General features: G+C 36.0%; 1 long non-coding RNA gene across 1 annotated transcript in view; it reads left to right on the top strand.

Moving 5' to 3' along the window:
* The window catches only part of LOC130543508 (uncharacterized), a 28,406-nt gene extending 8,167 nt beyond the window's left edge, over positions 1 to 20,239 (top strand). The window contains exons 2-4 of the long non-coding RNA XR_008958887.1: positions 4,942 to 5,090; positions 9,270 to 9,329; positions 20,085 to 20,239. This is a non-coding gene — a long non-coding RNA (uncharacterized LOC130543508). The remainder of the gene's footprint in view (positions 1 to 4,941; positions 5,091 to 9,269; positions 9,330 to 20,084) is intronic.
* Positions 20,240 to 21,536: the final 1,297 nt, after the last annotated feature.

Below are 21,536 nucleotides of genomic sequence, written 5' to 3'. Positions count from 1 at the left end.
AGCTGACCATTCTTTGAAAGAAATGAATCAACTACACTGTGAAAAGAGATTGGGGGGAGACTTGAAGAGGAACATCTCTTGGGATCATCCAGATAAATCAGCTGTAGCTTTAGGCTGCTGAATTCTTAAAATTTGGATCCTGAGAAGAAAACAATTGTCTATACACTAGTACTTTGTTTTCGTTTGTTTTGGTAACTGCTTTATTGAGATATAGCTAGTCTTAATAAAAGGAGAGAGAGAGAAGGAAGAGTAGGAGGAGGAGCCAGGCAGAGTTCATAAGTTCAGTGGCTAGAAAGGGGAAAAGTCCTCGTGTGAAGCCAAAGTGATGAAGATTGGAGGGATCATGAGAGTAAAATGTTAGGAGAGGGTGGGTGGCAGGTGCTGTGTGAAGTACTTATCTGAGTCCACAAGAGTCAAAAGGGTTGCTACGTTGGGATTCTTATAGGATGCTTATGGCCCTGGGCTAAAGGGAGAAATTAAAGGCATTACCCCCAGGATATATTGGAATTAAGGAATTAGAACATATTTTAAGCAAGTCTGGTACAAAATATCTTCTCTTTTTTATTTATAATTTTTATTCAGTTGAACTATAAGAAGCAGGAAAAAAAGGAGAAATAACTGGATCCTGGCCATAGATGAGTTTACAAAATTTGAAATAATAGACTGAGATGATAAACCAGAATTAGTATTTATAGTAATTGATTGAAATTTGTGTTTCACAATCTTTTTATTTTTTAAATACAGATATAACATGATTATGTCCCCCAAATATGTCTTTGCTACTGATTCTCATGGTTAAGTCCAAAGTCTTCCAAAGGTATAGACTATACTTAGGCTTTTGGAACAGAATACAGTTTCTAATAATATTTAAGTTTCATAAGTTTCCAAATAGCCTTTTTATGTTCCATTTTGAATATGTCATTCACAATCTAATTATGGTTAGTTTTTTTTTTTTTTCCTTAGTCCCTACTTGACCAGGATTGGGAAGGTTATAAACATTGCATATACAGAAGACTGTGATCAGTTGCTGACAATAAGGTTTTGATTAGAAATAAGAAGAATCTATGAGAACAGAGCTGGCGAAAATCTAGTTGGAAAAAGATAACCTTTAAACTTACAGTCCTTCACTCCATCTCAGCCTTCTCTACTCTAACCCACCAGCCCAAGCTCTGGATACATATGGCCCAGGGGAAATTATGTCAGTGGTTAAGAAAATTTGGCAATGTTGTTTTTGACATGGTCTAATGAATCCATCTCATGAAAGCTCATAAATGGTATGTTAGTTTATAAGCCTATGAGTCTAAAAATAGAAGCAAAATTATCCTTCTACATATATGCTGAAACTTACAAATGCTGAAATGTATTTTAAAATCAGTATTTCCAGGAAATTTTCACATACAGATACATCCTTAGAAAAATCATCTATGGTGAAGTAACTTTTCAATTCCCAATAAACTGTAGATAAGGTGATTGGCTGCTCCACCACACTTTATCACTCTAAAAATAATTATGTCAGCTATGGTTAATAGATTACATGGAAATCTGGAGACTTGAATTAAAAACCAATAGCACATGCCTTGGCAAAGGATTACAAATATCAAGTCAGGAGACATCCTTTTTATAAGGAAGGTGAATTAGGATAAGAGGGAACATATTCTTAGTATAGGAAACTCTTAAGTATCAGTCCTCTAATATCGAGATTAGAATGGCTAATACTAAGAGGCAGCCCACGGAATGGGAGAATATATTTGCAAATGATGCTACAGGTAAAAGACTGGTATCCAAGATCTACAAAGAGCTCCTCAAACTCAATACGCGAGAAACAAATAAACAAATCATAAAATGGGCAGAAGATATGAACAGACACTTTTCCAATGAGGACATACAAATGGCTAACAGACACATGAAAAAATGTTCAAAATCATTAGCCATCAGGGAAATTCAAATCAAAACCACGCTAAGATACCACCTTATGCCAGTTAGAATGGCAAAAATCAACAAGACAGGAAACAGCAATTGCTGGAGAGGATGTGGAGAAAGGGGATCCCTCCTACATTGTTGGTGGGAATGCAGGTTGGTGCAGCCACTCTGGAAAACAGTGTGGAGGTCCCTTAAAAAGTTAAAAATTGAGCTACCCTATGACCCAGCCATTGCACTACTGGGTATCTACACCAAAGATACAGACGCAGTGAAGAGAAGGGCCATATGCACCCCAATGTTCATAGCAGCATTATACACAATAGCTAAATCGTGGAAGGAACCAAGATGCCCTTCAACAGAAGACTGGATTAAGAAGCTGTGGTCCATATATACAATGGAATATTACTCAGCTATCAGAAAGAACGAGTTCTCAACATTTGCTGCAACATGGACGGCACTGGAGGAGATAATGCTAAGTGAAATAAGTCAAGCAGAGAAAGACAATTACCATATGATTTCTCTCATCTATGGAACATAAGAACTAGGAAGATCGGTAAGGGAAGAAAGGGATAAAGAAAGGGGGGTAATCAGAAGGGGGAGTGAAGCACGGGAGACTATGGACTCTGAGAAACAAACTGAGGGCTTCAGAGGGGAGAGGGGTGGGGGAATGGGATAGACTGGTGATGGTTAGTAAGGAGGGCACATATTGCATGGTGCACTGGGTGTTATACGTAACTAATGAATCATCGAACCTTGCATCAGAAACCAGGGATGTACTGTATGGTGACTAACATAATGTAATAAAAAAACATTAAAAAAAAAAAAAAAGAATGGCTAATGCACTTTTATTTCTGCCAAACACTTTTTTCCCCCTTTTACAGTTAGAAAGCATAAAGTTTTTACATTTAGGGAAAGAATAAAATTTTTGTTAGACAAAATGCAAATTTTTTGTACCAAAAAGCAATTATTCACTCAATTCAATTTTAATGAGTGCTTCCTATGTTCCAGGCACTGCTCTCAGATCAGAAATAAACATAAAAAACAAGGCTCTTGTGGTGCGTGGGTGGCTTAGTCAGTTAAGCATGTCTGTCTTCTGCTCAGGTCATGATCTCAGGGTCCTGGGATCGAGCCCTGCATCAGGCTCCCTGCTCAGTGGGGAGTCTGCTTGTCCCTCTCCTTCTGCCTCTCACTACTCACCCCCTTTGTGCTCTCTCTCTCTCTGTCTCAAATAAAATCTTGAAACAAAACAAAAAACAAAACCACCAAGGCTCTTCTCCTTATAGAGTTTTAAAGGAAGACAGATGATAAACAAATAACAAATGAATAAAACAACAAAAATGTCAGATAGGGTACTAGTTTTCTATTGCCAGCATAACAAATTGCCACAAACCTAATGACTTAAAACAACACAAACTTATTGTCTTGTAGTTGTGGAAGTCAGAAATCTGAAGTGGACTTCATTGGGCTGAAATCAAGGTATCAGCTGAGTTGCGTTTCCTCTGGGGGTATCTAGGAGAGAATCCAGCTTCTACACATCTCCCGCATTCTTTGGCTTGTGACCCCTTCTCCATCTTCAAAATGTAACACTTCTGTTCCCATCATAATATATCCTTTCTCTGACCCTAAACCTCCTGCTTCTTTCTTGTAGGATCCTTGTGATTGTATTGGCCCCACCTATTTAGTCCAGGTTAATCTCCCCATCTCAAGGTTCTTAACTTAATCACATGTAAAGCCTCTTTCGCCTTGTAAGGTAACATATTCACAGGTTTGGGGATGAGGATGTTGACATCTTTGAAGGGCCATTATTCAGCCTAACACAGGTAGTGATAAATGAGATGCAAAGATGCAAAGAAACGGTAGTTACTGAAAATAAACTTTATATTAGGGATAAAAGGATATGTTAGGTAAGCCAATACAGTGTAGTGACTGAAAATCAAAACTATTGTTTGGTGGTGGTAGAATTGCAAAATCTAGACCAAATGATCTGCAAAGATTCATTGAAGGGTCAGTTGAGAAAGAGGAGATTGACATTAGAAATGATCACACTGGAAATATAGGTCCTCATTGGGAAGAAGCTTTAAAGGAAAGTGTCACTTCAAGGCCTAACTGGGAAATATGACTATTTCCACCAAAGAAAAGAACACCCAGTCAAACAGGTCTTTCAGAGGTAAAGATGTTTAATGGGTGAAAATTGCATTAAAATAGGGACGCAGACTCAAAACAGTCAGAGTGGGGGTTAGAGCTTCAACATAGGAATTTTAGCAGGCTCATTACATGTAACATAGTCCATAATCCTCTTCTATTATCTACAAAAGATATGTCAAAACTTCACCTCTTCATCAATCAACTACACACCATTTCTTCCTCCACTCTAAAAAAACGTACTCTGCCTTCACTCTAACTCATGGAGAAAATAGGGACTATGAGATAAGAACCTCTTTATCTTTCTCCCTTTTCCTCTTCACCTGAATTTACCCTCAACTTTCACACATCCATTGTTTCCTTCCATTTAAAGTTGGGTAAATAATAGCAGTAGCAGCTGCAAATTTCAGAATTAAAACATATGTGTAGAATAAACAGCATCTTCTGAAGTAGTAAAACTAGAATGACATCAAATACCCACCATTAATCGTTTTCCCAAGGTTTGAGAATTTTTTTCAGCATGTAGTAGGACCTTTAGCCTTTCCCTGACATAGGTAGTATTTTGTCACTATTTTCAGGATAATGACAACCTTTCATAAGTTTTTTAGTTCAGGAAAAAAAAAATGAACCTTTCTTTTTATCAGATATAGGTTGTCCATCAATATTTGAATGACATCACAATGACATCTAGTGGCTGTAGAAATTTCTTTCATCTCCGAGTACATCTTTAAGTGGCTGAAGATCTTTCTAAACTGGAAATTCTAAGCTGGAAATAACGGAAAATGAGTCATTGTAATGTAGTCATTATCTTTCCAACCTTTTTTGTTTTTGAAACTGACTCTTTCCCCACCTCTTCTACTTTTATTCTGTTCTCTACAGAAACTGAAAGAATATGGAAAAATTTGATACCTGATCAAAAGTGCCATCTTGATGTCCATTGTGATACTTCACAGAATTATTCTTGAGTGTGCAGAAATGAGCAGCTAGATACAAAAGTGTTGATAAATATCCTATAGAATGACTTTCAGGTAAGACACTAAGATCCACATCCATATGTTCTAGATAATTTTAATAAGAGAACAATATCAAAGTCATTTTTGCTTTACATAGTCTTTGCTTTACATAAAAAGTAAACAATAGGAAAATGTCTGCAATGGTGGAGGATGGGTGGGTGGTGGGTGGTGGTGATGTGTAACATGAAATATTATCTTTTAGGAATATAACATTTTCCAAGTAATGAAGCATGGTAGATATTGATAAAACATTGCTATCAGTAAAAGGCAAGTGTATTTTTTATGACCTTGAAGAAATATGTATTAATATCTATTTAAAAGTTGTTAATCTTAAATAATGAATAAATTAATTTCTACAAAAGAAGATTACCTTAAAGTTTATTTTTTTAACTTTGGAAGAGATTACAAAGTTAGAAAATTCATTTGGACTCTATGTTTTTTTTCAAAGTTTTTATAGCGTGGTGAATAATACATAGAACCTAGATTCTTAGCCTACTTACCAACACCTATTCAGTCTCAAAAACTTTCACCAAAAGGCTATGAAAAATATTCTCCAACCTTTGATGTCCTTTTAAAATACATACTCTATTTTGTGAGATTCATCTTGAGGACCCCACAGAGATAAACTGAGTTTCATTTAATTAATAATTTTGAAGGGCAAGGGGCTGACTCAATCATGACATATTTGAATATGTGGCTCTAAAAAGTCTATGTGATGTTTTGGACCACTTAGTCTTTTTATTTAGCTAATATAATATACCAGATTACTTCTCATTTTTTCCCCACTTGACCAAAGTATTTAGAGCTTCATAGAACAAGTATTGGATACTTTCCCGCAATTCCAAATCACGTTTGAAGGATTGACTAGGATGAGTGTATGTACCTATGGGAACATTTGTGGGATGGGAACTAAGACCACACAGGTAGACTCAATTCTTAGTTCCTCACTTTGTGGTAATTCTTCAGCTTGAGCTGGAAGATATAGACCACTGCCATCTGGAGACATGGCTGATCCAGATCTGTAATACTGTTTGAAGTGTTGGCTTATGTACTAAATTTTGGAAGGAGTCATTTTCTTATTCTTTTGTTGATTTGTTGGATCATTTGACTTGATGGTGGCTGTACAACAATATTTATGACTCTAAAGTTTATTTGAGCTCTGTAACAAAAGCAAATACTTAGAGAAAGATCATGATCAATTTGTAGGCCTCTTCTAAGCTAGGATCCTAGAACCCTAATTACATCAAGAGAACACATCTCATTCCCAATCCCCAGTGCCAGCAGCACCTGATATAGTGGAATTGCCAAATTACTTAATTTCATATTTTCTTTATTTATTTCCTGGATCTGTTTAGTAATATTAAAGATCCCAGAGAGATTTGTAGGGATATGACAATAGATGTTCACCCTTGAGTGGTCAGTATTATATATAATGTGGCTGTATTTTGAACTACTGCTTGTTCAATTTCATGAACAACTTTGGCAAAGGGTTTTATGATTTATAAATGTTGTATAATTCTCCTGCAATTCTCATAGCCTGTAGGATTCTCCTCTTTCTTATAGTCTTTTGTAGAGAATGAAAATGAGACGTTTGGGACAGAAGAGAACAGTCCTAAATTCCTCTTCAGGGGTGACATCTGGATTCCAATCAAGGCACAATTTTTTCCTAGAGTTAAATTTTCTAAGACTCTCTTTCTCCCTTCTCTCTTTTCCTTTTTTCTCTCTCTCTTTCTCTTTCCTGAGAAGACCCAAGAGCGAAACTAAGCTTTATCCTGAAGTCAAACATCAGTTTACTGATATAACAAATCCTTACCTTACTGAAGAGCAGTCTCCAATAGGCTTTTGGCCGGATATTTTATGTCACTAGTTATTAAGGACCGTGATCTCTTTTTAGTAAAAATACCCCTGTGAAGTTTTCAAAGAGTATTGTAATGTTTTATTACCACATAATAAAAGTGGTACAGCACCAGACAATCCCTTTTTTATTATAGAGATTATCAAGTTGATATAAAGCAAATGAACTTGATGTTGAGTCTAAGGAGTGACCTTTATTTGTAAGGTCTGTAAAAGTGAGATAGCCACCACATATGTACCAATCTTCCTTAGCTATTTCCAAGTATTATTTCTGTGAGAATTTGGTTACCAAAGCTAGTTCTAAAAAAAAAAAAAAAAAATCCTCAATTTTGTTGGTGACCAAGCTTCTCTATATCAAGGTGTAATATGAAAGAGGGTTTTAGATTTCTTTTTTTTTTTTTTAAAGATTTATTTCTTTATTTGACAGAGACAGCCAGCGAGAGAGGGAACACAAGCAGGGGGAGTGGGAGAGGAAGAACCAGGCTTCCAGCGGAAGAGCCTGACATGGGGCTCGATCCCAGAACTCTGGGATCACGCCCTGAGCCGAAGGCAGACGCTTAACGACTGCGCCACCCAGGCGCCCCTAGATTTCTATCTTTTCTTTTCTTCTTCCTCTTCTCCTTCTTCTTCTTCCCCTTATTCTCCTTCTCCTTTTACTGTTGTGGTATTTTTCCTTTACAGTGTTACTTAGTACAAATTCCCAGGAAATTACCTGATATAATACAAGGAATTGGTACTAAAGGAGTACCATCCAGTTTCCTTTAATATCAGTTTCTTATAATACATGAATAAATTTATATCTTTAATCACTCCTTAGTATAAGTTCATTACCTGGCTACAATTCGCTAATGATTTGGGTAAAATATGCCACCAAGGAGTGGCTAAGGATGCAAAAATCAATGTTAAGGAAAGGGATTTTATAAATATCATAGTTACATGTTAATCAATACGGATATCATAGTTAGATGTTAGTTCTGTTAACAACTCAGAACTTTAAACTAGCAAAGAGGGAAGAATAAACAACAAAGCAGGAAAATGGTGGTGGGGAAAAAGCAAGCAAATTAAAGTTTGATGATCTGTGGTTGTGGTCACTTGAATCTTAGCTGGTGAGTCTTGGATGGAAGCTCTTCTTTCCTACAGTTGTCTACTTGGTCCTAGGCCTTTGGTGGGTACTACAACCTCCTGAAAATTATTTGTTTTGGGGGGATTCCTAAAAATTCTCACTTTTAAATCTCCCAATGGGAGAGTATTTTATATAATTCCTTATGTTGTCTTTTTTAGTAGTGAGACATGAATCAAAAATCTATACACCAGAGCTTGCAAGAGGTAAAAAATATATGACAAGGTCCTTTCAAACATAATTTTAAAACATTTTTCTTTTCCAAAAAATGAAGTCTCCAGGTTTTGGGTCATTTAGAGGTTTCTTGGGAGAATGTCAAAGAAAGGCAGCTTAAAACTGTTGGATGTAAGACTGAGTATATTAATGAGTTCTTTGTAGTACTTTGACATGTTGAACTGAGTTAGATAGTGTCTAAAATTAGGGGAGAAACACCCAAATTCATAAGGTGAGCTGTAATAACTTTATATGGACATAATCTGTAATTTCTGCCTTTTTGGCAACACGGGAGGCGGTGAACATCAAGATCATGAGAATTAGAGCTTGAATTGTTGGCCAAAGGGTCCCAAGAATATCAACTTGTTTGGCTAGTTTGATATTTTTAAAAATCAACTTTAATGAAGTGTAATTTACTTGCAATTAATAGCATACATTTTAGATGTACAGTTTTATGAGTTTTTAAAAGGATACAATTATGTAACCTCTATCAAATCAAGATATAGAACATAGCTAAAAAAAGTTCCCCTTTGTTTCTTTTTAGCCCATACTCGCTATCTCCCCAAGCCCCAGGCAGGCACTGATCTAGTTTATCCCTATAGAGGAGATTGTGTCTCCTAGAATTTCATATAAATGGATTAATATAGTATGAAATATTTTGTATGCTTTCTTTCACTTAGAATTATGCTTCTGGGATTTATCTGTGGAATTCCAAATATCATATTCCATTCCTTTTAATTACTGAATAGTCTTCCATTGTTTAGGTAAACCATAATTTGTTTATCTACTCACGTGTTGATGAACATTTGGGTTTCAATTAGTAATATGCATTATGTTTTCTCCTTGTCCTTTCATGATTTGATAGCTCATTTCTTTTTAGCGCCAAGTAATATTACATTGTCTGGATGTACCACATTTAGTTTATCCTCTCACCTCTTGAAGGATATCTTGGTTGTTCCCAAGTTTTGGCAATTATCAGTAAAGCTTCTCTAAACATCTGTGTGCAGGTTTTTATATGGACACAAGTTTTGGGTAAATGCCAAGAAGTGTGATTGCTGGATCATATGGTAAGAGTATGTTTAATTTTGCAAGAAACCACCAAACTGTCTTCCAAAGAGGCTGTGCCATTTTGTATTCCCACTAGTGATGAATGAGAGTTCCTGTTGTTGTTTATCTTTGATGGCATTTGGTATTGTCAGTGTTTCATATTTGGGCCATTTTAATAGATTTATAATGATATCTCATTATTTTAATTTTCATTTCCCTTATGACATACCATATGGGGCATCTTTTTAAATGCTTATTTATCACCTGTATATCTTCTTTGGTGAGGTGTCTATTAAAGTCTTTGGCCCATTTTAAAATCCACTTGTTTGTTTTCTTATTGCTGAATTTAAAAAATTCTTTGTATATTTTGGTTAAGTCTTTTATCAGATTTGTCTTCTGCAAATATTTTCTTCCAGTCTGTGGCTCGTCTTCTAATTCTCTTGATATTGTCTTTCACAGAGCAGGAGTTTTTAATTTTCTTTAAAGATTTTTATTTATTTATTTGACAGAGAGAGAGAGAAAGCACACAAGCAGGGGGAGAGGCAGAGGGAGAAGCACTGAGCAGGGAGCCTGATGCTGGGCTCAGTCCCAGGATCCCAAGATAATGACCTGAGCTAAAGGCAGATACTTAACCCACTAAGCCACTCAGGTGCCCCCAGAAGTTTTTAACTTTAATGAGGTCCAGCTTATCAATTATTTCTTTTATGGATTTTGTTTTTGATTTTTGTATCTAAAAACACATCACCAAACCCAAGCTCATCTAGGTTTTCACCTATGTTATCTTCTAGGCATTTTACAGTTTGGTATTTTACATTTAGGTCTATGATTCATTTTGGGTTAATTTTTGTGTAGAGTCTAAACTCTGTGTCTAGGTTAATTTTTTTGTATGTGTATGCCCAGTTGTTCCAGTATCATTTGTTGGAGAGACTACTTTTGCTCCATTGCATTGCCTTTACTCGTTAAAAAAAAAAAAAAAAAAGTCGACTATATATATGGAGGTTTATTTCTGATTTTTCTGTTCTGTTGCATTGATCTATTTCTCTATTCTTTCATCAATACCACAGTCTTGTTTACTGTAGCTTTATAGTAAGTTTGGAAATTGGGTAGTATCTCTCCTCTAATTTTGTTCTTCTCCCCTTTGATATTGTGTTGGCTTTACTGAAACTTTTGCCTCTCCATATAAACTTTAGAATCAGTTTGTTGCTATCCACAAAAATCTTCCTGGGATTTTGATTGGGATTGCCATAGAAACTATGTAAGTGGTTTCCATATTTTTAAAAACGTGTAACTAACAAAGTTTTGAGTAATGTGACACTAATGTGCCCATTTCCCCCATAAACCCTGTGTTTTTGTTCAACAATTTTACATTGTGAGGATTTTTAGGAATATGTATGTGTGTTACAGCAGAACTGACTGTACATATGATGGATGGACTTTTTTTGAAATCCACAAGCTTGTTTTCCATGAAACTATCTTTATATTTTCACTATTGAAAGTCAAAAAGAAAACTATGCTCTTTTATTTATAATCCCCTATCATGTTAAAGAACAGAAAGGCATAGAACTTTTTAAATAAACTATATTGGCAGCATCTCACTTTTGTCCTAACAAAGTTATCAAATGCTCTGAACTAGCAAAATGAATGTTTTAACTCAAGAGAAAAGCTTTAAGATTCTTCAGGAAAATCAAGTTTTACCAAAACTATAAAACCAGGCATTATTTCTATAGTATTTGCCACAAGGCTCTGATTATGAGAGTTAAACTCACTTTCTCACATACCTACATAATGATACATATGTGTCTTGACATTTATTTCCTAATTAAGTCCTAAACCCACTGGAAAAGACCATACCTCCTCAATCAATAAACTACAGGACTTGTTAAATGCTGAGGAAAAATGCAGAGTTTGAATATATTTTAAAATAATGTCATAGAACTGAATATTTTCCCCTAATTTGGTTGAACACAACTCTGTATTTTGCCATGGTATAAGTATAGACATATCTAGCAACTTCAAAGAGTTAATATGTCTCCTTAGATCCCTAACAGAATGGTCTAGTTTTAAAGGCAGTGCTGGAGAGGAGTATGCCCTGGAAGTTGTCTGCTCCAATCTGGGTTGGGGGGCAGAGTCTACGTGTGCGGCTGGGTGGAACAATTGGGAAAATGAGGGAGAGCAAGAACTTTATACTATAATAAATGATTATTATTCATTAAAAGAGAGTGTAAAACCCCTTTCTTCCAATGTTTCCTTTCAGTGGCAAAAAGAAAATTGTACTCACTACCAAAATTGTGCTCTTTTTCCAATACAGGAACCTACAACTGTGTTTCTCCTTCTTTGTTCAGTTGGGTAAATGATTTTTCTTGATATAATATCATTGCATATTCATTTTAGAAATTTTAGAAAATGCAGATGAGGAGAAAAAGAAAACAAAAACCACTATTATATCTACCACTGATGTAACATGCCACTATTTTTGTATGCATTCTCATTGTATTTTGTCTCTACATGTATAAACATAATTTTTTCAGTTAACATAAAGCATGCACATAAGTCCTTCTCATTAACTATTCATCAATATATTTAATGACTGCATAATATTTTATTTTTTATTTGTATAATATTTAATCTCTTTCTTATTGGACACTTAATTTTTTCCCCAAACTTTTCTTTACTACTAAATGATGTCCTGATGAATCTCTTTTGTTAATATATATTCTTGCAGGCTAATCATGATTTCCTTGGGATATATCTTAAGAAATACATAAAAATGTCAATTTTCTGCACATTCTTGCCAAATCAGAGTATTATTATTATGTATATTATTGATAAGTAAAAAATAAGTATTTTGTGTTTCTTTGCTATCCAGTTAGGTTGAATTTAAAATACATTTATTAGTCATTTATATTTCTTCTTTTGTGGGTTTATTGCATGTCAGACAACTTCTACAGGGACCTAAGAATTCCCCAGAGTACATGGAGAACAAACAGTCCTGAAAATACCCTCCACTGATTCCCCAAGCTTGTCCTGCCAAGGAGAACAAGAAGCATTTTAATTTTGATACATTTTTTTCATGCCCCATGACTTGGTCTATGCTTACCCTTCTGCCTGCAATATTCTTCCAGGGAAAACTTATCTTTGAATTCTAAGGTCAACTCAATTGACTGTTCTCTCACCATATTCTGTAGCTGCTGTCATCACACTTATCACTGAATGCCTGGTTTTAGGTTTAGTGACCTTGTGTCTGTGTCTGGAATAGATTGTGAGCTGTTTCACGCAGGGGCCACATCGTATTCCTCCCTGTACCCATTCCCATCCTTGATTTATTAGCACAGTATCTTGAACGTATCAGGTGTGTGGCTCATATTAAATTTATATGTACAGGGGCGCCTGGGTGGCACAGCGGTTAAGCATCTGCCTTCGGCTCAGGGCGTGATCCCGGCGTTATGGGATCGAGGCCCACATCAGGCTCCATTGCTATGAGCCTGCTTCTTCCTCTCCCACTCCCCCTGCTTGTGTTCCCTCTCTCGCTGGCTGTCTCTATCTCTGTCGAATAAATAAATAAAATCTTAAAAAAAAAACAAACCTCTAATCTTTAAAAACAAAAAAATTTATATGTACAAGGGCACCTGGCTGGCTCAGTCGGTAGAGCATGTGACTTGATCTTGGGGTTGTGAGTTCGAGCTCCACATTAGGTATAGAGATTACTAAAAAAAAAAAAAATCTTTAAAAAAATTTATATTTACAAATAAGTGATGAAGGGAAATATAGGTAAAACTTAATTTGGCATTTTATAAACTCTCTTAAGTGAGATGAGCCTGTGCTCAATATAGAAAAGGATGATTTGTCTAGAGTATATTTAAACTTTAATTCAATACAAGACTACTTATAAATGGCCCATTCAAATAAAATATAAAAGACACACATTGGGGCGCCTGGGTGGCTCAGTTGGTTAAGCATCTACTTTCAGCTCAGGTCATGATTCCGGGGTCCTGGGATAAAACCTCATGTTGGACTCCCCACTCAGTGAGGAGCCTGCTTCTCCCTCTCCCTCTGCCCTCCACCACCCCCCCCAACTCATACTTGTTCTCTCATGCTCTTGGTCTTTCTCTTGCAAATAAACAAAATCTTAAAAAAAAAAGACGTGTGTGTGTGTGTGTGTAATATATATATATGTGTGTGTGTATATATAAAACACACATCAGTGTAACTTACACATTTACATTGTTGATTGCCTGTATCTTTGCTAGACATTGACACATGGAGTAGGCAGAGTCTTGTTTTGCACATGGATCTGACTATGATTTCTCACTGTGGGTCCTGGTGAGGCAGTGATACTCACTGCTTTAGAAAGCATTCGAACTCTCGTTAGAACAGTGGGTGCTAGAGAGGCCAGATCTTGACGTCTGTATAGTCGATGTCTTCAATTCGTCTAGTAAATATTTTATAAAGCAAGAAAGATCATCACTTTATCTCCCTCACCACTATCGTACTATCCACATGCACACAGACATGGTCAAGCCAGCTGAAATCATTTCCTCAGAGACAGGAGAATTTTTCCTCCTATTTTATCCTAAGTATTCTAAGGGCAGCCAGAGAGGTTGTTAAAATGGTATAATATTTGGATTTTATGAGATAAACACCTGTTGATTTAAAAGTACATAATCTTCTGACACATTGGATGATTAGAAGGAAGACCTTCTTCTGAGGCCTGAGTTTGGCATTCTTTCTCTTTTACTTCCCAAATGTTCTGACCCCAGTGTTTTGTTTTTTTTTTCCTTCTTCTGAATCTGATAATGTTGGATCACATTTTAAAAGATGTGCAATTGAAGCAGTGAAATAAAACAGAGCAATGGCTAAGATTCCCTCATCCTTCAAGGATTTTTCCTGGCTAAACAAAATGTATGATATTTGGGGATTGTTTCTCCAAACACACCCTGGGCAGGATTATATTGGTGAAAAGACTACAAATGCTTCTACTGGGTTAAGACTGTTAACACTTTAAAGTAAAGTGTCTTCTGAGTATCCCACTTATCTGAAAGGTATTGTAGATTCTATGCTGTAAACACAATTTTTCCCCTACCTAAACTTTCTTTTACTTTTACTTCTACTCACCAGATCCCTGATCCTTCTCTTTTCTCTGAGATTTTAAAACTTTTAATTATTGGTTTCTTTCTTTCTTTTTTTTTTTTTCCAAAGATTTTTCAGAGAGGGAGAGACCATGTGTGCGTGAGAGTGGGGTGAGAGTGGGGGGAGAGATGGGGGAGAGGGAGAGAGAAAATGCTCAAGCAGACTCCCTGCTGAGCTCAGAGCCCGAGGCGGGAAATCAAGAGTTGGACAATCAACTGATTGGGCCACCCAGGCGCCACTTAATGATTTGTTTCTTAACCATGTCAGCTATGCAAGAAAATTGTCAGCACATAAATTGTAAGTGAAACTGCTTGGAATGAATTCTTCCAGGGAGAACATACCGAGAATGATCTGAGGACAAAAGATGGGGCTTTGGAGCACATGGACCCTTAAGAGGTGAACAGAAAAAAAGGAGAGAAATCTAAGATGGAATGGATAGAAAGTTAGAGCCAAAATCAGGTTTATAGAAAGCAAGGGGAGAATTTTAATAAGAAGAAAGTAGTGATTATTGCTAAGAGCATTTAATCAATTTTCTGATTTATTCCTTGCTTCAAAATGAAGCTAGTGATCTCATCAATGTATTTTTATGAGAATCTAACAATTTGCTCTGCTTAGAAATACCAAAGAATGAGATTTTTCCCAAATCCTTGTAATCTGAACTACTTCTAATCCTAACTGATATATGTGATAAATACACAATCCATGTTCTTCCAGGCCAACCTGGAAGAGGGTGTATAGGGACGGATTATTAGAAATAAGCAATATTTCCTTGGCTCTCACTTTCATCTGTTATTTTGAGACTTGACTCTATTCAAAGTCTTTCTTACTGATACCTAGGACTTATGCTAGGTAACAGACATGTGTTCCTTAGCACATTCTCAACCTCCACAGGTAGCCATGGCCTCTAGCCCCTGCATCTCCAATACCATCGTTTTTGGGGTATACTGCCACTGCAGGCACTGTTAGCTGTGCAGTGCATCACATTCTTCATGGAGCTGGGGGACAGCTGATATCCTGTGCCGCACAGTGCTGCAAGGTCACTGGGGAGTATGTCTTTCTGTTGTCTTGGTATTTTTTTTTCAATGAGTATATCCTCAAGGGTTGGCTTAAACCTCACTCAACACCTTATGAAATGTTTTTTAAGAAACAGCTTTTTTAGTTTGGTTTTCTTTTCTAATTTTTAGTCTCTATTTCCCTAAACCTCACACATCAGGTTGAGGTACAAGACAAATCTGATTAGTAGTAAACTCCTTATTGTATTCACTATCACCCCTACTACCAACCCCGTTGACTAATTCAGTTGTTTTTATTGGTCCAAGTCTATGAAGTTGGCTCTTATCCATTAGGATAGACTCTGTTCAAGGAGGTCCTTTGACTCCCACTCAAATACACATCTTTTGGACTGCCCTGATGTCTTCCAGACGTGGACACAGGTCTGTCTGAATCTGTGCTGTGCATACCACATAGGCTCTTCCTGAGACAGTCTCTCTCTCCATTACATAGCCACAAGCATGGTTCAAACCTCTTATCTAAAATAATAGTTTGCCCTACAACTTCAGACCAGAAGACATTTTATCAGATGGTCATCTTGTGAGTAAAACACATTAAAACAATAACAACAGCTTTGGGATTACGTGTGGTGAGAGAAAATAGTGGCTTCCTGTCTACTGACCTGGAGTCATGTACATGTACCTAGCTTGCTCAACAGAGGCCTGTCAGTTCTGATTTCTGCTCTGAGACTCATCCCTTTCAATGTCAATCCTATGTACCAGTCTATTGTCTTTAAAAATCCGTTTACATTCTTTAGATTATGCATGACAAATTTCATTTAGGGAAATATATGACCCTGTTTTTAAAATAATTTTTATTCTGGAAAGGTATTATTTCTATTATATTTAGTAGTTCCTCAGATTTTAGGGAAGGTATTCCCATATTTAACTCCCTTTGTCCTCCCTTCTTCCTACTATGTATTAGGCCATGTGCTAGAATCAGTTTTTCATAATTTAAAAAGCCCAGGGTTACCTGAGAAACTGAGTAGACCCAGATTGGAAAACACTCTGCACCAATCAGAAACCAGTGGTTAATTACAGAGAGCAGTTAATCTGACTTTCTCAGACTATTGGTACGATACATTAGAAAGCAGCTGAATTGTTTGTTCAACTTTGTCATTTCTTTTCAAGTACCTGAAATCTGAAGAGTGGAGAACATGTTCAGGTAGGAAACAAGAGAATTGCTTTGGATATAAAGGGTGGAAGGTGGTAGAAAATGAATAAGTGAAAAGAATATTTAAAATATATGGAAACCAATGTTTTAATCAGGTAGTTTAAGAAAATGCAATGTAAAACAGCCTTAACCAAAACCTTTTATTGAGCAAAAGCACGGAATAGCACATTTAGGTAGTAAGACTCAACTTTGTCCTGATTATGAAGGACAAAAAGGCTGCATTTAAGAAAATTTATGTGGAAGATGATGATAATTGCAGTTCTGTCAATGTCACTCTGATCTTTTGATATTTTGGTAGTGTGTGCTCACGTATACAGAATAAACATTTTATATTCATCCAGCTTCGTATGGAATTTAGGAAATAAAACTTTGATGCTGACTAGCGAAGTGGCCTTTTTAGTTTCAATATTTTCTCTCGGAGCCCATTGGAAAAGATTTTAATAGATTTTCTTCCAAGATAGGCAAGCACTTGTAGAGGCAAAGCAAAGTGCTGGTATGCAGTTTCAGAAATCTGTTGACTGCATGTTCCCATATGTGTTCCAGGAAATTCACATTTGGATTTCAGTACAACTCAGAGTTATGGTAGTGCTATCCAACACTTTTTTGGAAGGGAGTTTGCTTGATACCAACACAAGGCTTGCCAGAACTCAGCAGGCCAAATTCTAGTTCTGGAATATGTGGGAACCAAGAGATCAGCAGTTAAATGATGAGGGCCGTATCACTTTCAGTGCTCCAAGGAAACAAATTCTACCTAATGGTCTAGAAGGTCATTTTGAATATAACCAATAATCTTTTAAAAATGAAATGTCTCTTTTGTGGCATTTTATAGGGCATGTAACATTTAATAACAAAATGTACTATTACATTTTTTTCTTCTGAATACTGGCTAAAATGTTTCAGCTTTTCAGACTTAATTATATCTGGCCAGACATGTGCAATTATGCTTACCTTTAGAAATGAAAACCCACTAGTATTCATTGTGTGTATTAAACTAAGTTAGAAATTCAATCGTTTTATAGCTACTCTGTATCAAAACTGCCCTGGTTAAAGTTATTGGATTGGCATCAAACTCATTATTGAATACAGAGCTTCTCATCTTCTTCTAAAATATTGCTATTAATTTGGCAAAAAGTGATGTGTTAAAATTACAATAAGTGTAATAAAATAAGAAATCATAAACCACAGTCAATCTAAGAATGTCCTTTTCTTTTCTGAGAAAAACTGTAAAATCCAAGTGCCTGAAGTGATGATCTCAAAGGTCAATTGTCAAGTACCCAGGCTTTAGCAAGGTGAGGCCAAGGCTTTCAGGATAAATTATCTTTTCTATTCTTAAAGATCCTGAATACATGCCTTCTCTTAGACTGTTTCAATGCTTACTTACATAATAAAACATTCTTAATAATCCCAAGTGTGACCTAGCCTGCTAAATTTTACAAGTATTTCTGCTAATTTTTAAATTTCGTTCATCTTTCTATGGTGTATAATGACTGGTTAACATCCTCTTCATAATGGCCTTTTATGTTAAGAGAGTAGGAGATAAAGCATCCTCTTTTTCATCTTAAGCCACCCCAATTTCTTTAGTTCTGTGTAGTAAAAATTAGTTTGAATACTTTTCTTTGAATGGTTTTCTCTTGACCTCAGGAAATTTTGTTTTTTATACCTCCAGAGAAGGGAGAATTTTGATAAAGCTTTTTAATGAAAGTATAAAAAATGACAGGTGTATTATTTTTTCTTATCTTCTTTATGTAGATCTGTACATTTATTTTCATGTTAAGCTAGATTTTTGTACTCATAGAATGTTTAACCTCTGAGCCATTATGTTTCTGATATCCTTTGTTTTTCTGCTTTCTGGTGCTCTATTAGGCTTCATCCATCTTAAATCTGTTTACTTGGAAAGAAAAATTCTGGATGCTTTAGTAGGACTTTGTGACTTCTCAGTATACCATATCTTTTGTGAAAATGAGATAGTTAATTCAGGACCCATATTATGCTACTAAATATAAAGGTGGATTTGACATTTTTATGAATCCTACAATCCATATTACTTATGTACAGATGGCCAATATTATTCCAATGTTACTGTTTGTTTATTTTTATCTTTTTAAGGATTTTATTTATTGATTTGAGAGACATGCAGAGAGAGAGGAAGAGAGAGCATGACAGGGGGGAGGGGCAGAGGGAGAGAGAGAAGCAGACTCCCTGCTGAGCAGGGAGCCTACCCCTGGGCCCCATCCCAGGACCCTGAGACCATGACCTGAGCCAAAAGCAGATGCTTAACCACCAACTGAGCCACCCAGGCGCCCCCCAGTTTTACCGTTTTAAAAATAGTAAGTGAGAGGCCAAGTCACTTGCCTAAAGTGTTGTGGCTTATTAGTCAGAGTCATCTGGAAACCTTTGGACCAGTGTTCTTCCTACAAGGCCACATTGCTCATATTTCACTTTATTTGTGTCGATAAATCTTTATACTCTAAGTGCTTCATTTTCTGTTCTTGAAAAAATGTACTAACAAATGCAGTGGAAATTTTGGGGAAATAAATACTGCATTTTTTTTCTGCCATAAAAATAATGTTTCGGTGTTACTGTGCTGTCATTAAATCTTGGCCTGTAGATGACTGTGTACAAAATGATTCATCTTAGAACCAACCTTATTGTCCAGAGTTTAGTCTTCTGGAGTTAGTACGGGTAAGAAGGCTTATAATGATATACAAAGTATTTCCCAACAATAAAATCTTTGGAATTAGAAATGATCATTACTGATGTGATGTATTTTATGTATTCTTCCCCCCACCAACTACATTTACTAGATAATCTGGGTATAATCCTACCTGGAATCAGGTGGGTGTACTAAATCACTTTTGAAAGATTTTTTCATCTATAGATATAAAACTGAGTAATCAAGGAAATGGTGATTTTACCAAGATGCTTTTCAATGCGTCAAAGTTAATTTTTGCTTCCAGATTGTTAGTGCTACATAAAATAACAAATAATCATGATTCTGTTCACTGAAATATAATTGAAATCTATATTATAGTATCTTTTAGGGGCCCATCTTCAGTGATGACTGTGAACACAAGCTTTACTTACTAGCATCCCCAAGATATGCTGTTTCTTTCTAAATTTTAGACATTGTTTGGCATTATAAGGAAATCTAATATTTCAAATACTTCCATGATGTTGGGATGCAGATTGGCATTCGAGCTCCTAAATGTGAAGCACAATACCAAAGATGACAACTTTGGAAAATATTTTGAAGGATCTATGCCCTTATAAAAATTTCACTTTCCTTTAAAATGTTTAAAAGCCCTCTCATGGTTAATAAAGTCTAATCATAACTTCTCTTTTCTCCATATGCCTTTAGGCTAAAAAAAAAAAAAAGACCCAACATAGATATATACTCCCATTGATTAAAAAAAATTTTTTTTTAGATTTATTTGACAGAGAGACTGTGCACAAGAGAGAGCAGAAGCTAGGGGAGAGGCAGAGGGAGAAGTAGGCTCCCTGCTCAGCAAAAAGTCTGAGGCAGGACTCCATCCCAGGACTCCAGGATCATGACCTGAGCTGAAGGCAGACACTTAACCAACTGAGCCACCCAGGTACCGCTACTCCCATTGATTTTTATTCCTGTTAAATATATCAGTTTACTAATAGGAAAAAAAGAGAAATAGAACTTGTAGATATATCATCTGGTTTCTTTTAAGTACATGGCCTGCTTTCTTTCTGATACCAGATTAATGGATTAATTCTCATAATGTTATTCATGAAGATGTACGAAATGATAGTTTACAGTTGGAGATTTATAGTGTTCTAATATTACATGATGCATAGGTCTATAATGGGTTTTGAACTTTTTTTGTTCATAGTGTTTGGCATGTTAATTAGTAAACCACATTCAGTTAACTGTATTTGAGTTACTGAAAGGTTTTCATTGATTAGGGATACCACAGGTAAGTCTGCAGGTGGTGACATTTTGTCTTTAATGCCAAAAGTTTTGAGTCACTGAATGGCTCATTTCCTTTAATCAAAGTTTCATGCACAAATATGTTGAAAATTGCCTGGCATGGAAAAATTAAGATAATTTGTTAGAGAATTAAAATATAATGTAAAGCCAATTTACATTTAGATATCTCTCAAAATAAATCTTTCCATACCTTAAGTTCTTATACAAAACAATCAGATATGTCAGTATCATGCTCAAATTTTGAATGTGACCCAGTTGAAATTGGTTTCCCACCAACTCTCCTGAAGGCCAATGCCATGACTCCTACCTCTTGAGCCAAATCAGACAATGAGAAGCCTCCTTGGCTCCTTACTTGGTGGGAAGACTTTGTAATGTTATAACCTCAGTTTGAGCAAAAATACAGTTTGAAATTATATATCTCTTGGATTTCTTCACCCAGTTTTGTCTACAAAGAAATTATGTATTTACTGAGTAACTGAAATATACTTTAATAAAGTGCTTTTCAGTGTTTCCAAGAATCAAAAAAGGGAATTGTATGGTAGTACCATGACAATTTTAAGCTTATTGACTTTTTTTTTATAATAATATTTTTTATTATATTATGTTAGTCACCATACAGTACATCCCTGGTTTTTGATGTAAAGTTCGATGATTCATTAGTTGCATATAACATCCAGTGCATCATGCAATACGTGCCCTCCTTACTACCCATCACCGGCCTATCCCATTCCCCCACCCCCCTCCCCTCTGAAGCCCTCAGTTTGTTTCTCAGAGTCCATAGTCTCCCATGCTTCATTCCCCCTTCTGATTACCCCGCCTTTCTTTATCCCTTTCTTCTACCAATCTTCCTAGTTCTTATGTTCCATAGATGAGAGAAACCATATGGTAATTGTCTTTCTCTGCTTGACTTATTTCACTT

This window comes from Ursus arctos, unplaced genomic scaffold (genome assembly GCF_023065955.2).
Source record: "Ursus arctos isolate Adak ecotype North America unplaced genomic scaffold, UrsArc2.0 scaffold_13, whole genome shotgun sequence".
Taxonomy (NCBI): domain Eukaryota; kingdom Metazoa; phylum Chordata; class Mammalia; order Carnivora; family Ursidae; genus Ursus; species Ursus arctos.
The sequence above is the reverse complement of the archived record's forward strand: the minus strand, read 5'-3'. Positions and strand labels throughout refer to the sequence as shown.